Genomic DNA, 16,453 nt, shown 5'->3' on the forward strand with positions numbered 1-16,453 from the left:
CCGGGATCAATTTAAACAGGAAAAGATCAAATTCAATCTTGCTAATATTTTATAATTAAACTCAGGACATGTTTTATAATATATATATATATACAGTGAAGAAAATAAGTATTTGAACACCCTGCTATTTTGCTATTTCTCCCACTTAGAAATCATGGAGGGGTCTGAAATTTTCATCGTAGGTGCATGTCCACTGTGAGAGAGATAAACTAAAAAGAAAAATCCAGAAATCACAATGCATGATTTTTTAACAATTTATTTGTGTGATACAGCTGCAAATAAGTATTTGAACACCTGTGTATCATCTAGAATTCTGACCCTGAAAGACCTGTTAGTCTGCCCATTAGAAGTCCACCTGCACTCCATGTATCATCCTGAATCAGATGCACCTGTTTGAGGTCGTTAGCTGCATAAAGACACCTGTCCACCCCATACAATCAGTAAGACTTTAACTTGTAACATGGCGAAGACCAAAGAGCTGTCCAAAGACACCAGAGACAAAATTGTACACCTCCACAAGGCTGGAAAGGGCTACGGAGCAATTACCAAGCAGCTTGGTGAAAAAAGGTCCACTGTTGGAGCTATCATTAGAAAATGGAAGAAGCTAAACATGACGGTCAATCTCAATCGGAGTGGAGCCCCATGCAAGATATCACCTCGTGGGGTCTCAATGATTCTAAGAAAGGTGAGGAATCAGCCCAGAACTACACGACAGGACTTGGTCAATGACCTGAAAAGAGCTGGGACCACCGTTTCCAAGGTTACTGTAGGTAATACACTAAGACGTCATGATGTGAAATCATGCATGGCACGAAAGGTTCCCCTGCTTAAACCAGCACATGTCAAGGCCCGTCTTAAGTTTGCATATGACCATTTGGATGATACAGAGGAGTCATGGGAGAAAGTTTTATGGTCAGATGAGACCAAAATAGAACTTTTTGGTCATAATTCCAATAAGCGTGTTTGGAGGAAGAAGAATGAAGAGTACAATCCGAAGAACACCATCCCTACTGTGAAGCATGGGGGTGGTAGCATCATGCTTTGGGGGTGTTTTTCTGCACATGGGACAGGACGAGTGCACTGCATTAAAGAGAGGATGACTGGGGCCGTGTATTGTGAGATTTTGGGGAACAACCTCCTTCCCTCTGTCAGAGCATTGAAGATGGGTCGTGGCTGGGTCTTCCAACACGACAACGACCCGAAGCACACAGCCAGGAAAACCAAGGAGTGGCTCCGTAAGAAGCATATCAAGGTTCTAGCATGGCCCAGCCAGTCTCCAGACCTGAACCCAATCGAAAATCTTTGGAGGGAGCTCAAACTCCGTGTTTCTCAGCGACAGCCCAGAAACCTGACTGATCTAGAGAAGATCTGTGTGGAGGAGTGGGCCAAGATCCCTCCTGCAGTGTGTGCAAACCTGGTGAAAAACTACAGGAAACGTTTGACCTCTGTAATAGCAAACAAAGGCTACTGTACCAAATATTAACATTCATTTTCTCAGGTGTTCAAATACTTATTTGCAGCTGTATCACACAAATAAATTGTTAAAAAATCATGCATTGTGATTTCTGGATTTTTCTTTTTAGTTTATCTCTCTCACAGTGGACATGCACCTACGATGAAAATTTCAGACCCCTCCATGATTTCTAAGTGGGAGAAATAGCAAAATAGCAGGGTGTTCAAATACTTATTTTCTTCACTGTATATATATATATATATATATATATATATATATATAATATATATATATATATTTAATATATATAATATATATATATATATATATATATATATATATATTTAATTAAACTGGACTTGTGAATAAAGTATAGAAGGGTTTAGATTCTGTTCCACAGATGGCGCTAATGCACACGAAAGCTGCTTGCCAACCGCCAATAAACAACAGAAGAAGAAGAACACACCGTTTGAGCGGGTACAAGATACCTCAATCGGATTGGTTAAAGGAATATTCCATCCCTGTTCAATTCTTTCCGTTTGAGCAAATAAACCAAATGCAATTGGAATATTTGGGTGCATGTATACTATTGACATAATGGCTATTGACATAATATTTGCAAATGATGATTAATAAATGTTAATTATAAAAAGTGATATTGGATAAATCCTCACGGCACAAGGTACACTCGTGTGCTGCGGCACAGTGGTTGAAAATCACTGTTGTAGAGAATGGTAAGAGACCCCCGGAAAGGTTCAAAACACAGCAAGGTAGTGTGTCTTGTTGCATATGCCCAAACAAAACTCTATTCTATTGATGTCAATTGTTAATAAGCCACATTTGGATGGCAACAATGTAGGTGGCTAAGTTTAGCTTTTATTCCCCGGTGTCTGTTAGAGACAGTAGTCTACCCTCCCGGCTCCGAAACCTTTTTGAATTACAGTACCCTCTCACGTACACGCAGCGCGGCTATTTATAGGCTCCGCCGCATGACTCTCATACAGCTCGAGCAGAAATGTTGCCACGCTTTTCTCAGTCTAAAGTAGGAAAGTGCTGAAAAAAGACTAGTTGGGCGGTTTTAACTAGCATTCACACATGAATGTGTGTTTATACCAGCCTGTTCAGTACTGTCCAGATGAATCGTATCTTTGTTTACTAGCATACTTCATCCCTGTAGACCTGTGTGTGTGTGTGTGTGAGATCCCAGATATTGATGAAAAGGAGCAGCTGGTGCCACTTGCCAGGTTTGAAAGACAGAGAATGAGAGTGATGGAAAGTGGACTGACATCAGTGGATGTCTTTGTCGCTATGACGATGCAGGCAAGGGGACAGAACATTTAATGATGAGCGAGAGAGAGAGAGAGAGAGAGAGAGAGAGAGAGAGAGAGGAAGTGAGGATGGGGGCACTTTGAAAAGGAAGTGTGTTGACACTAGAGCCCGACCGATACGTGATTTCTGGGGCTGATAACGATATTTGGGACTGAGAAAAAAAACAATATCCGATATATCGGCCGATGGACCAATGTATGAAGTAAGACTATTAATATACACAGGATACACAGGATGTGGAGTTTGCATGTTCTCCCCGTGCATGCGTGGGTTTTCTCCGGGTACTTCGTTTTCCTCCCACATTCCAAAAACATGCTAGGTTAATTAGCTAACTCCAAATTGTCCATAGGTATGAATGTGAGTGTGAATGGTTGTTTGTCTATACGTATGTGCCCTGGGATTGGCTGGCCACCAGTCCAGGGTGTACCCCACCTCTCGCCCGAAGACAGCTGGAATAGGCTCCAGCACCCCTGCGACCCTCGTGAGGAAAAGTGGTAGAAAATGAATGAATGAATGAACTTATTATTAGTAACACTGTCAATGTAAGGCAGGGGTCTCAAACTCAGTTTACTAGTGGAATAAAACATTCCACTGTTCTCAAATATCTTACTTTTATTTTTCTACACAAAATAAGATGAAAAATAAATAAATCAAGAATAAAGAAAATCAATCAATCAGTAATAAATAAATAAATATAATAATAAAACGGCAAATAATAAAAACTTAAGAAACCACATATAGTTGGTGGGTAGACAAATTATTTTTTTCAGATTAAAATGAACAAAGCATTATTAGAGCCCTGTAGACATGACAAAACACGACTATAGTCACATTTATACTTTTTTTTATTTACATATTGCGCAACTGCAGGGTCTTGAGACACATGCTAACTCGCAAACTAGAGAGTTAGCGACCTAAACAGTTTAAACCTTTAACATGAACATTAATCAAACGTAATAATTTTTTCTGGGTACATGATACCATACAGCATCCATATCAAACTTGCGTGGGCCGCACTAACATTAACCTTTCATATCAAGGCGGGGGCCTCAAACTAGTGTCGGGCCGCGTGTTTGAGACCCCTGATGTTAGGACTGTAAACACACTGATATATGTGAAAATCAGAATCAGAATGCCCTTTATTGTCATTTTACAGATAGTAGAATGAAATTGCAGCAGCTCCATTTTCAGTGCAAGACAGCATGACAGTACAAAATATACAAATTAAAATAATAAATAAGAATAAATAGAAGAATTAGAAGAATAAATAATAAATAACAAAGGGTCTAGATTGTACAGGATGATTGGTGCAAATACATATGAGCTTTATAAAACATTTATTCATGAAGACATCTTACTAATATCAATGAGTCCTATTTACTACTGAAAAGTTCCATCTACAGCGACTGAGTATTTACAAACACTTGACTACAAACTAAAGAAGAAATAATCAAAACACGCGTCACGTTACTAGACTTAATACACAGGACTGAACTACATTTTATGTTACAATTTCAAAACATGCAATATATCATATGACAACTAAATACACTACTTGGAACATTTTCAAAATGATTTGAGTGAAGACATTAATTTTAGTGTTAATGTATGAGTCCCTGTAACTCCTGCATGGAAGTGAAGTGGGACGCTGTGTAGCTTATATGCTTATATTCATGATGGACATGGGAATTAACAACTGCATTTATCGTTGTCTATTTCAAAGAACTGAAACATACACGGTGTTAAAACGCTGTAATAGTCATGGATAATGGTGGACATGCGAATTAACAGCTGCATTGATCTTTTAATTTCAGAGAGATGCAACTTACACGATGTTAAAATGCGGTAATACTCTCTCTTAAGGGTGATGTTATGTTATTGTATTGCAGAGCGATGAAAGAAGAGTGATGCCATGTGGCTTTCTGTGACATATTTGGTATGCGTGGAATTTTTACCGCATTAACAGGAAATTCACCAGTGGAAAAACACTTCCATTTCTTTGGACCAGGAAAGTCCACAATCGGTGTGAAAGTAGCGGGAATATTTAATCAAGTTTTGTCAGGTTTATCGATGCTAAGTTTCTAACCCTGGACCCATGAAATGCAGTTTTTGAGGGTGTTGGCACAATCCCTCGTTGCAAAGAACTAGACTTGTGTGGAGGATTATGACATGCACAGTATGTGAAGTGTTTTTTCACAGCATACCAGTACAGTATTTGCACATAAACACTCATTTACACTTGAGTGTCCCTGTGTGTACAGTAAAGTTCACTCTTCCCATTCTACACAGGCTCAGATGGAACCGACCGCCACCAATTACAGTGGTGCCTTGGTTAACATCCAACCCTTCCAGAAGGTCCGACTCAAACCAAAATGGACTCTAACCAAAGCAAATGTTTCCATAGAAATTTAATTAATGAGATTCAGGCCCCGCAAAATGTCCACCCAAGACAATAATTACAGTTTTACAAGCAGAAAATGACACAAAAATAAGAAATTAAACATCACTTTTACCTCGTTTTGTTGGGGCCAAAAGCCAGAAAAAAAACATCAATTAGCAAAATACCATGTTACCGTCCATCACTTGTCTCTTTTGTTTGGTCCATGTTTGTTGCATCGCGTCTCTCTCTCTCTCTCTTAACAAGTGAACACTGCCTGCGGCACACAATGCATTGCGTAATCACAAGATTTTGTCTTGTGTCCATGATCCAAGATGGTGGTGTCAACAAACCGGGACAGTATTTTGGAGTATTTCTGAACAAGTGGGCCAACGCAATTAATTCAATGGCAAATTTTAGCATAAGTTTTTGTTGTTAACCGAAAAAAGGCGCTAACCGGGGCGGACGTTAACTGAGGTACCGCTGTATGTCAAGTTGAATCATTTCCGCCGGGTTAAAAGTAAGGCAGTGAATTTGGGCCCAGATTGCTGGCGTGATGTCACCTCGCAAGCATGCAAACGCTGCAGCCCGATAAGGAGTGTTTTGAAATGTCAGTTGCTAAATAGGTAAGGGTGTTTCTGCAAGATGGAAGGGGTGAGCTGGTCATCATTTATGCTGTGCTTTTACTGGAGTTGGGGGGTTCAGTTGCCTAAGGATACTTCGACATGATCACAGACCTCTAGGTTGGAAGACAACCAGTCTACCAGCCAAATAGTATTAAGCTGCCCCCACTGCATTACAGGAAAAGCATGACCAGTAAATGACTGATCTTAGTACTAGAGAAAGATTTTCCATATTTTATTGGACGTTGCCCGCTATCAGGATGGGCACACGTGCCAGGTATTTATAGTGTTGTGTGGGTGCCCCTCCTTGCTTTCTCCCTCTCGGCACTTTGATAGTTGGAGACCCGGGGGTCGGTGGTTGGCATAGACCAGGGGTCTCAAACACGCGGCCCGCGGGCCAAATGTGGCCCGCAGGACACTAGTTTGAGGCCCCCGCCTTGATATGAAAGTTTAATGTTAGTGCGGCCCGCGCAAATTTGATATGGATGCTGTATGGTATCATGTACCCAGAAAAAATTATTACGTTTGATTAATGTTCATGTTAAAGGTTAAATAACTGTTAATAGTTATCCTCCCTATCCGTGTGGAAGTGGTAAGTTTTTGGCTATTTAAGTTGAAAGGAAATTACTTGAAGGCTACCGTTTAGGTCGCTAGCTCTCGAGTTTGCGAGTTAGCATGTGTCTCAAGACCCTGCAGTTGCGCAATATGTTGTAAATAAAAACAGTATAAATGTGACTATAGTCGTGTTTTGTCATGTCTACAGGGCTCTAATAATGCTTTGTTCATTTTAATCTGAAAAAAATAATTTGTCTACCCACCAACTATATGTGGTTTCTTAAGTTTTTATTAATTGCCGTTTTATTATTATATTCATGTATTTATTACTGATTGATTGATTTTCTTTATTCTTGATTTGTTTATTTATTTTTCATCTTATTTTGTGTCGAAAAACAAAAATTAAGATATTTGAGAACAGTGGAATGTTTTATCTGAGCTTTTCTTGTGGAAAATTGGAACCAAATTTTTTTGTTTTTAATAAATGCGTTTTTTTTGGAAAACCTGATGCGGCCCAGTTTCACTCAGACCCGAGCTCCAGTGGCCCCCAAGTAAATTGAGTTTGAGACCCCTGGCCTAGACAGTATTTGGAGAGTCCTGCCGTAAACTGGATGCAAGGGAGGAACATGTTTTCCATAGATAGCTGGATTCCTCGAACTTCCAAGGGTTCCTGAAGTTCCTGGAGCCCCTGAATGGCTTGGATTGTCGGCTTGAGCACATGGCTCTCTGCCAGCTTGCTTTTGGGCCACTGGACCAAGGGCCAAGCCCTTGCGGAATGTCATCCGACAGTAGTTGTTTACATATGGGCGACATGAAACTGGTTCTGTCAGTTATGCACGACTTTGAATTCATGACATCCATACCACACTGGCATCAAAATAGGAGTTCAGAACATTCGGTGAGATTGTTTTGCTCAATTGCATGAAAAATTAAACATGAATTGATTTCACAATAGTAATAGTAATAAATTAGTAATAAAATAGCCGTCCCAATTAGCACGTGTTCATTGAACACATACTGTGTATGATAAAGCACCGAACTGAATAAATGATCATAGCGAAACCCGCCCCATTATGTCAGCAATGTGTCCAATTAGAGCAAGTGAGCCCCTAAATAGCCCACCATAATGAACTGTGTTTATGAATATGCTGCATGCTGTTCCAGGAATGACAACTCTGTAAACCGCTGGTGTTTATTGGCTTTTCCAAAAGGGTCTGAAGGCAGAACTGGTCGGACCCTTCTTTTGAGTGCTTCCAGTATGTTAAGTATGCGCAGCTCATTTCAAAGGAAGTCCTCGGACCAAAGGGAGAACCTGTTGACAGGTCCTTGTTACCAGCCTGTACTTGCTACATGAGATAAGCGGAGCTGTGCTGGGGCCATGTGTGATGTTCCAGTGTTGGTGTGAGGGCTCATTCATGCACATCTTTTTCCACTTCCTGTCCCTATCCTGATACCTGCATGTGGATGTCTGCCTATATCCATGCATTCCCGTTACCATATCTGTGTTAGCTTCATATTTTGGCACTTTTTGAAAAGGCCTGAATATGATGGACCCGTGTCACAGCATGTTAAGCTATGCTGCTGCTAATCTGGATGGAAACTCATCTACAGACCTGTTCTCCCTTTGGCTCTTGTGATGTTTGCAAACACAAGGCTCTTTTTGTATGAGCAGGATTATGGGAACAGTGCAAGAACCCAAACATAAGACTACCACTCCACCTCTGTATTGCCCTCTAATACTACACTATGTTTCCTGCTACAGTAGTTTTCAGAAGGAGTGAAGGCTTTTAAAGAAACGTACACATCTTGCTTGCTGGGGCAGCACAGAGCAATGTGGAGCTTTTAATTTTAACAAGCCATACCGTCTAGCAGAGTGCTATTCCAGACGAGGAACAAGGATGTTTCAGTGCCTTGAGATGTATGAAGAGTTAGTAATGAGGATGTGTGGAAAGCATGGCAGCCAGCTGCATTTGACTCACCCCATTCTTCTTTCTTTGCCTCCAGTGGGTGTCATGGACTGATCTCATTCACTGGTGCCTATGACTGTTCATCTCTTCTGTCCTTCTCATGTGTGTATTGTGTAATAGTGTGGCTGCATGCACGCCCCCCCCCCCCCTGAATTTGCTCTCTGTATTATCCATGTGTTTTATGAATATAAATACCAAGCCATATTTCCACAATGTCCAAGCAAAGCAATTGTAGCAGCTTCCACCTCCCCTTCTTCCTTGTTCTTAGAACATGCACGCTTGAGCAAGGAAGCGGATGTGACTCATTGTGGCTGGATAAACTGGTAACAGTTTATCCACGCGTCTAAAACATTAAATATATATTGGGACTTGACTTCTCATGGTGTTCAGACCCAGCAGCATCAGTCTAGATCAGGGGTCTCAAACACGCGGGCCAAATGTGGCCCGCAGGACACTAGTTTGAGGCCCCCGCCTTGATATGAAAGTTTAATGCAGGGGGGTCTCAAACATGTGGCCCGCGGGCCAAATGTGGCCCGCAGGACAGTTTGAGGCCCCCGCCTTGATATGAAAGTTTAATGTTAGTGCGGCCCGCGCAAGTTTGATATGGATGCTGTATGGTATCATGTACCCAGAAAAAATTATTACGTTTGATTAATGTTCATGTTAAAGGTTAAATAACTGTTAATAGTTATCCTCCCTATCCGTGTGGAAGTGGTAAGTTTTTGGCTATTTAAGTTGAAAGGAAATAACTTGAAGGCTACCGTTTAGGTCGCTAGCTCTCTAGTTTGCGAGTTAGCATGTGTCTCAAGACCCTGCAGTTGCGCAATATGTTGTAAATAAAAAGAGTATAAATGTGACTATAGTCGTGTTTTGTCATGTCTACAGGGCTCTAATAATGCTTTGTTCATTTTAATCTGAAAAAAATAATTTGTCTACCCACCAACTATATGTGGTTTCTTAAGTTTTTATTATTTGCCGTTTTATTATTATTATTTTATTTATTTATTACTGATTGATTGATTTTCTTTATTCTTGATTTGTTTATTTATTTTTAATCTTATTTTGTGTAGAAAAATAAAAAGTAAGATATTTGAGAACAGTGGAATGTTTTATCAGAGCTTTTATTGTAGAAAATTGGAACCAAAGCAAAGTGTTTTAAATTTGTTTGTTTTTAATAAATGCGTGTGTTTTTTTTTTTTTTTTGGAAACCTGATGCGGCCCAGTCTCACCCAGACCCGAGCTCCAGTGGCCCCCAAGTAAATTGAGTTTGAGACCCCTGGTCTAGATCGTACTTAAGTATGACAAGTCCAAAAAGTGTAAATGTGGTATGTCATTGTACCACTGATACTTACAGTAAATTTGAGACTTCTGCTTTGTGGCTTGACAAAGAGTATGCTTAATCAAAGCATCTGACACCAGGAAGCACAGTGCTGGCATTCTTTCATCTGCGGACTCGGACTGTTCCCGAAGACACAGTTTCTGTTCTGATGTGTACTTGGGCTCAGGCAAAGTTAACGTCGGGCCATCAATGTAACGGTCATAGGACGCACCCAGTGTACGGAATGTAAAAGGAGCTGGCTGTGATTTGTCACAGGAATCTGCTAGTCTTTGCCTGACCTAGGGGTATGGATGTCCAGGCTAGCAGGGAAACAGCCACATTGAGAGTTAGGAAGACATTTACAAATGTTTCTATTATATGAATGTGACGGAGATGTCATCTTTATAACCGACTACGTGAACTTGATCATACCGGGTGTTTTGTCAGACCTGAGCTGTTATTGTGTTCTACAGAAAGCAGCCATAGACTTGGCCCGTCTTGTCATACGAATAGCACGCCGCACAGAAGACCGCCTGTCTCTAGGTGGCGCTAATGCCTCTTCCACACTTGGCATTCCTTACTGATGTTTATTCAGTAGAGTTACACAACAGAGAGACTTTTTAATTCCATGTTGTGCTGCAGCCTGCTTCCCTGAGGACAATAGCTGAGCTCCAATTGTCACTCCTTTTATGGCATAGATGGACCCGGCCTTAAACTGGTCTTGCTTGGTCCCATGCGGAGGGTCGTGTCCCTCTTCTTCTTTTTTGGGGGCTTTTTCGCCATTCATATCCATACAGAATGATGAATTCTGAATGATGAATGAACACATACAGTCATGGCCAAAAACACTGGCATCTTTGGCATGCCAATGATTGATTGGCAATGACCGGCATGCCAGTGATGACTGTACTTTTGGGAGAATAACTTAACAGTAACAATAACAGTAGATCAGGGGTCTCAAACACGCGGCCAGCGGGCCAAATGTGGCCCGCAGGACACTAGTTTGAGGCCCCTGCCTTGATATGAAAGTTTAATGTTAGTGCGGCCCGCGCAAGTTTGATATGGATGCTGTATGGTATCATGTAGCCAGAAAAAATTATTACGTTTGATTAATGTTCATGTTAAAGGTTAAATAACTGTTAATAGTTATCCTCCCTGTCTGTGCGGAAGTGGTAAGTTTTTAGCTATTTAAGTTTAAAGGAAATAACTTGAAGGCTACCGTTTAGGTCGCTAGCTCTCTCGTTTGTCAGTTAGCATGTGTCTCAAGACCCTGCAGTTGCGCAATATGTTGTAAATAAAAAGAGTATAAATGTGACTATAGTCGTGTTTTGTCATGTCTACAGGGCTCTAATAATGCTTTGTTTATTTTAATCTGAAAAAAATAATTCGTCCACCCACCAACTATATGTGGTTTCTTAAGTTTTTATTATTTGCCGTTTTATTATTATTATTATATTTATTTATTACTGTGATTGATTTTCTTTATTATTGATTTGTTTATTTATTTTTCATCTTATTTTGTGTAGAAAAATAAAATTTAAGATATTTGAGAACAGTGGAATGTTTTATCATAGCTTTTCTTGTAGAAAATTGGAACAAAAGCGAAGTTTTAAAAAAAAAAAAAAATTTTTTAATAAATGCGTTTTTGTTTTTTTTTTGAAAACCTGATGCGGCCCAGTCTCACCCAGACCCTAGCTCCAGTGGCCCCCAAGTAAATTGAGTTTGAGACCCCTGCAGTAGATGCTGTGAAAATGCAAAATAATCCAGACACTCGAAAACTGTCAAACCATTGCCATCACAAACATACACATTTTTTAACTGACATGCAAGTGTAAAGATAAGTTCAGCATTCATAATATTCAGTTTTCAGTATAAAAAAAAATCAATACAAAGAATGGAAAATAACCCACAAAGTCCAAACCCACGGCGTGCTCACACATAGCTGCATAGATGTACATCTTAAACATGCGTCATGTAATGAATGTGGCATGCACGATGCAGAGGAGATAGTGCAAACATGCATCTATGCAAAGACAGACATGACAATGTGTTTATAGCCAACTATACAGTAGCCGAGGGTTTTTATGGGCGTGCCTGGTTTTTTTTATAGCTTCCACGGCAGGTTTTGGAACATCAGACATGATGGTTATGTCATTGTTCTTGCCCGGCATGTAATACATAGCTCTTCATGGTTCATTTTATTATCCTTTCCAATGACATAATATTCTAACAACCCCTGCTGTAGGCTTGGCTTAACAGCCAAGTCCGTGTTTGAATAAAAGACCTGTGACACCTTTAAATCCTTTGTCAAGCACCCATCATGGGAGCAAAGACCAGCCCCTCACATCTGACACTTTAGTGCAATTTGGCCTCAGGCATCTCACAAAAGCAGACTGATTTTTGGCACCCAACTGTGGGACGGTGAACCGAGTTTGTGTTCATAGCGTAGTGTTTGATGCCGCCTTTAAAGTTAATACATGTTTGTTTTTTTCCAACAATTTCAACTTTATTCTTGTAACTTGTAGTTTGTCATAGTATTTGGACTTTATACCCATATTATAACATTTCCCCCCAAAATTACAACTTCGGTTTTTCATAATTACGCCTTGAAAAAAGTAACACGTCTTTAAAATTACTCCTTTAAATTTTTCCCCTCAGCAATGCTACATTTTTTCTCATAATTTTGACTTTCTTTCCCATAATGTTTTTATGTTATAATTTTTTCCATAATTTAATTTTCCAAAAATTACAATTTTATTCTTGTAACTTGTAGTTTGTCATAGTATTTGGACTTTATACCCATATTATGACATTTCCCCCCAAAATTACAACTTTGGTTTTTCATAATTGTGCCTTAAAAAAAGTAACACATATTTAAAATTACTCCTTTATATTTTTCCCCTCAGCAATGCTACATTTTTTTCTCATAATTTTGACTTTCTTCCCATAATATTTTTGTTATTATAATTTGTTCCATATTTTAATTTTCCAAAAATTACAATTTTATTATTCTGTTTTATTTCTTATAATGAAAAAAAACACATTTTTTGTTGTAAAATGACCTTTATTTTATTCTCATAAAATTTTCATAAAACATTTTCCTTTCTTAATATTTTGACATTATGCTTGTGACTTTTCCCATTTTCCTTTTATTGTCCAAGTTGTCTTGCTAAATTCTATGTTTAGCATGTTTACTATGTGCCACGGGCGAATCAGAAGCGAGCCGCCGGCTCCAATGGTCCCCGAGCCGCACTTTGGACACCGCTGTTTCGGCCAAGTGAAGTCATGGGCATGTCAGCCGTAGTTGTTAAATAAGCTCCTAAATGGTCGCCTGAGGTGCTCATGGGGTTGTTGGTGCATCTCCCAGGACTGCAGGTCCATCGTAAGACTTGCCCTGCAGCCTGCAACGTACCTTTGCACACCTTTGTCAGGCGCTAATTGGCTCCCAATACTCCAAAATATTTGCCTGTAGCAACATTGCTAGTCCTAACGTCTCAAATAGGTCAGTTTTTTAATATTTCTGAAAGGTGAGACCCGGTGACCTTTCAGCCGTCTTCGTATGGACTCCAAGACCCAAATATGCTGAATGACGCTAGCTTTGCCAGGAAAACACAAGTCAAGTCAGAAGACATCAATCATACGTTGCTCAGTGATGTTGAAATGAAGGCTTGGCAATAGTGAGTCAAACGTGACTATGTTGTGGTTGGTACTGGATGTCACACGGCATGCTACTTTATGCTGGCTTGCTCAACGGTCCTGGGAAATCATTCATGGCTGCTTTTTCTTTTCGCCTGTATGTGAATGTAAACTGTGTGTACTCGTGAGTGTAGTCACCAAACAGTGACAAAAGAGGAGTAAGTCGTTTTGTAATAACAAACGTCCCTCTCTACAAGTCATACTCCCTTTTAATGAAATCATATTGGTATATAAAAGTACTTCTATGAAGCAAAAACACTGCTCTATTACTGCAATTTCCATGATTATGCCATGATTATTTTGGGTCATTAGTCATCTAATAAATGCATGAGTTGTACGTATGTCTTTAAATGGCTAACATATTGGCTAATATCAGTGTCAAGGTGACTATAGGGCTGTTATTTCATGTGGAGAGGGCTCTAATGATGGTAAAAATCGTATGCGCTCACTATGAATTTGTTTATTAATATTAAATCCTACTTCTTGGAAATTCACTTATCATGGTCTGGAAAGAGGTAACTGCAATAATTGAGGGATTACTGTATTTTCAAAGTATATTGGCTAATATGTGTGTAAAGGTGACCATAGGGGTGTTATTACATATCAAGAGGGCTCTAATAATGGTAACAATTGTATGCTCCAACTATGAATTATTTTGTTAATATTAAATCTTACTTCTCAGAAATTCACTTATCATGGTTGGGTCTGGAAAAAGAGTTAATCGCGCTAAATTAGGGAGTACTATATTTGTACTGTATATTGGGCAATATCAGTGGAAAAGTGACTCTAGGGGTGTTGTTTCATATCACAAGGGCTCTAATAATGGTAACAATTGTATGCTCCAACTATGAATTATTTTGTTAATATTAAATCTTACTTCTCAGAAATTCACTTATCATGGTTGGGTCTGGAAAAAGAGTTAATCTCGCTAAATTAGGGAGTACTATATTTGTACTGTATATTGGGCAATATCAGTGGAAAAGTGACTCTAGGGGTGTTATTTCATATCACAAGGGCTCTAATAATGGTAACAATTATATGCTCCAATTATGATTTTTTTTGTTAATATTAAATCTTACTTCTCGGAAATTCACTTGTCATGGTTGGGTCTGGAAAGAGTAAATCGCGCTAAATGAGGGAGTACTATATTTGTACTGTATATTGGGCAATATCAGTGTAAATGTGACTCTAGGGGTGTTATTTCATATCACAAGGGCTCTAACAATGGTAAGAATTATATGCTCCAACTATGAATTTGTTTGTTAATATTAAATCTTACTTCTCGGAAATTCACTTATCATGGTTGGGTCTGGAAAGAGTTAATCGCGCTAAATGAGGGAGTACTATATTTGTACTGTATATTGGGCAATATCAGTGTAAAGGAGAGGGTTCTAATAATGGTAAAAATTGCATGCTCCAACTATGAATTTTACTGATATTAATTACAATCAAATTGATTTGAATTACTTACTAATTACTATTACTTGATAAAATACAATTATTAGTTTACTGAAGCAATACAATTTAATTTAATTTTGTGAGTCACCTTTTAGCATTTTTCCTCCAAAGCACTTTGTTTTAATTGTATAAATATATTTTATGAATCAAATCCCACTCAGAAATTCTCCTCAAAAATGAACTTATCACGGTCAGGGTCTTGCGGGTACTTCATTTAAAGTATGCAATAGTGTATTGAGTACATTTGTACTGGGCTGCAACGTTTACGTGACTTTCCCCCGGTTCGAAATGTGCACCTTTTCACTCGACGCCTGCTCAACGGCCTTGAGTGTCTGCCAGCGGAATGTCTCACTGTACCTATAAAGGCAGGTATTCTGGCTCGTTAAGTGGCTGAGCTCACAGCTGTCGTGATGAAGTATGTTGTTAGTGAGCTCTTAAAACCTCCAGCGTGGGCGTACCTGCACGAGGACACGGCCCCCCAGCCCTTGTTCCTCCAGGAGGGATCTTTCAAGCAAGAACATACATCACCAAAAGGTGTATTATTAGTATCAACTTTGCTCTTTATCCCCTCCCTTTTTTTAATTCCCATATATTTCAACTTTCTAATCTATGTAACTGTTATTTTTTCTTATTCCCATAATATGTACACTTGGTTGCCTTAATATTACAAGTGCTTTCCTCCAACCTAATTCCCCCAAAATGTAAGGTTTAGTTTTCATTCATTCATTGTCTACCGCTTTTTCCTCACGAGGGTCGCGGGGTGGTGCTGGAGCCTATCCCAGCTGTCTTCAAACGAGAGACGGGGTCCACCCTGGACTGGTGGCCAGCCAATCACAGGGCACATATAGACAAACAACCATTCACACTCACATTCATACCTATGGACAATTTGGAGTTAGCCAATTAACCTAGCATGTTTTTGGAATGTGGGAGGAAACTGGAGTACCCGGAGAAAACCCACGCATGCACGGGGAGAACATGCAAACTCCACACAGAGATGGCCGAAGGTGGAATTGAACCCTTGTCTCGTAGCTGTGAGGTCTGCGCGCTAACCACTTGACCGCCGTGCCGCCTGAGGTTTAGTTTTGTTTGTCATAATATTACCACTTTTAAAATATATTTAGTTTCTGTAATATTTCAACCCCATGCCACGAAAATAATATTTTTTCTCACAATATTACAAGTTGACTCCCAGCAAACTATGACTTTTTATCTTGTGATAAATAATATTTTTAATATATAATTATCATTTAAAATTGCGATTTTATGCTACGAAAATGTTTTCTCAAATTATTTTTCAGAAAATTCTGTAAAATTACTGCAGGTTTTCTTGTTAAATTATATTTTTAGAATGTGCTGGGGGCTGCAACAGTTGCCTGAGGGGACACATTTACGTGATATTCCACTAGCTTCCATGTTTTCATTTCAATGTTGTTCACTTCCTGTTTAAGGAACGTCAACAGTGAGCATGTCGGTGATGTTCCTCCGATGTTTATCATTCAATTCCTCATTTTCATTCATGTATACCGGGGGTCTCAAAAACGCGGCCCGCGGGCCAAATGTGGCCCGCAGGACACTAGTTTGAGGCCCCCGCCTTGATATGAAAATTTAATGTTAGTGCGGCCCGCGCAAGTTTGATATGGATGCTGTATGGTATCATGTACCCAGAAAAAATTA

General features: G+C 39.5%; 1 protein-coding gene across 1 annotated transcript in view; it reads left to right on the forward strand.

Moving 5' to 3' along the window:
• Positions 1-16,453, forward strand: part of tsc22d2 (TSC22 domain family 2) — a 33,369-nt gene that overhangs the window by 2,750 nt on the left and 14,166 nt on the right. The gene's annotated exons all lie outside the window — the stretch shown is intronic.

This window comes from Doryrhamphus excisus, chromosome 5 (assembly GCF_030265055.1).
Source record: "Doryrhamphus excisus isolate RoL2022-K1 chromosome 5, RoL_Dexc_1.0, whole genome shotgun sequence".
Taxonomy (NCBI): Eukaryota; Metazoa; Chordata; class Actinopteri; order Syngnathiformes; family Syngnathidae; genus Doryrhamphus; species Doryrhamphus excisus.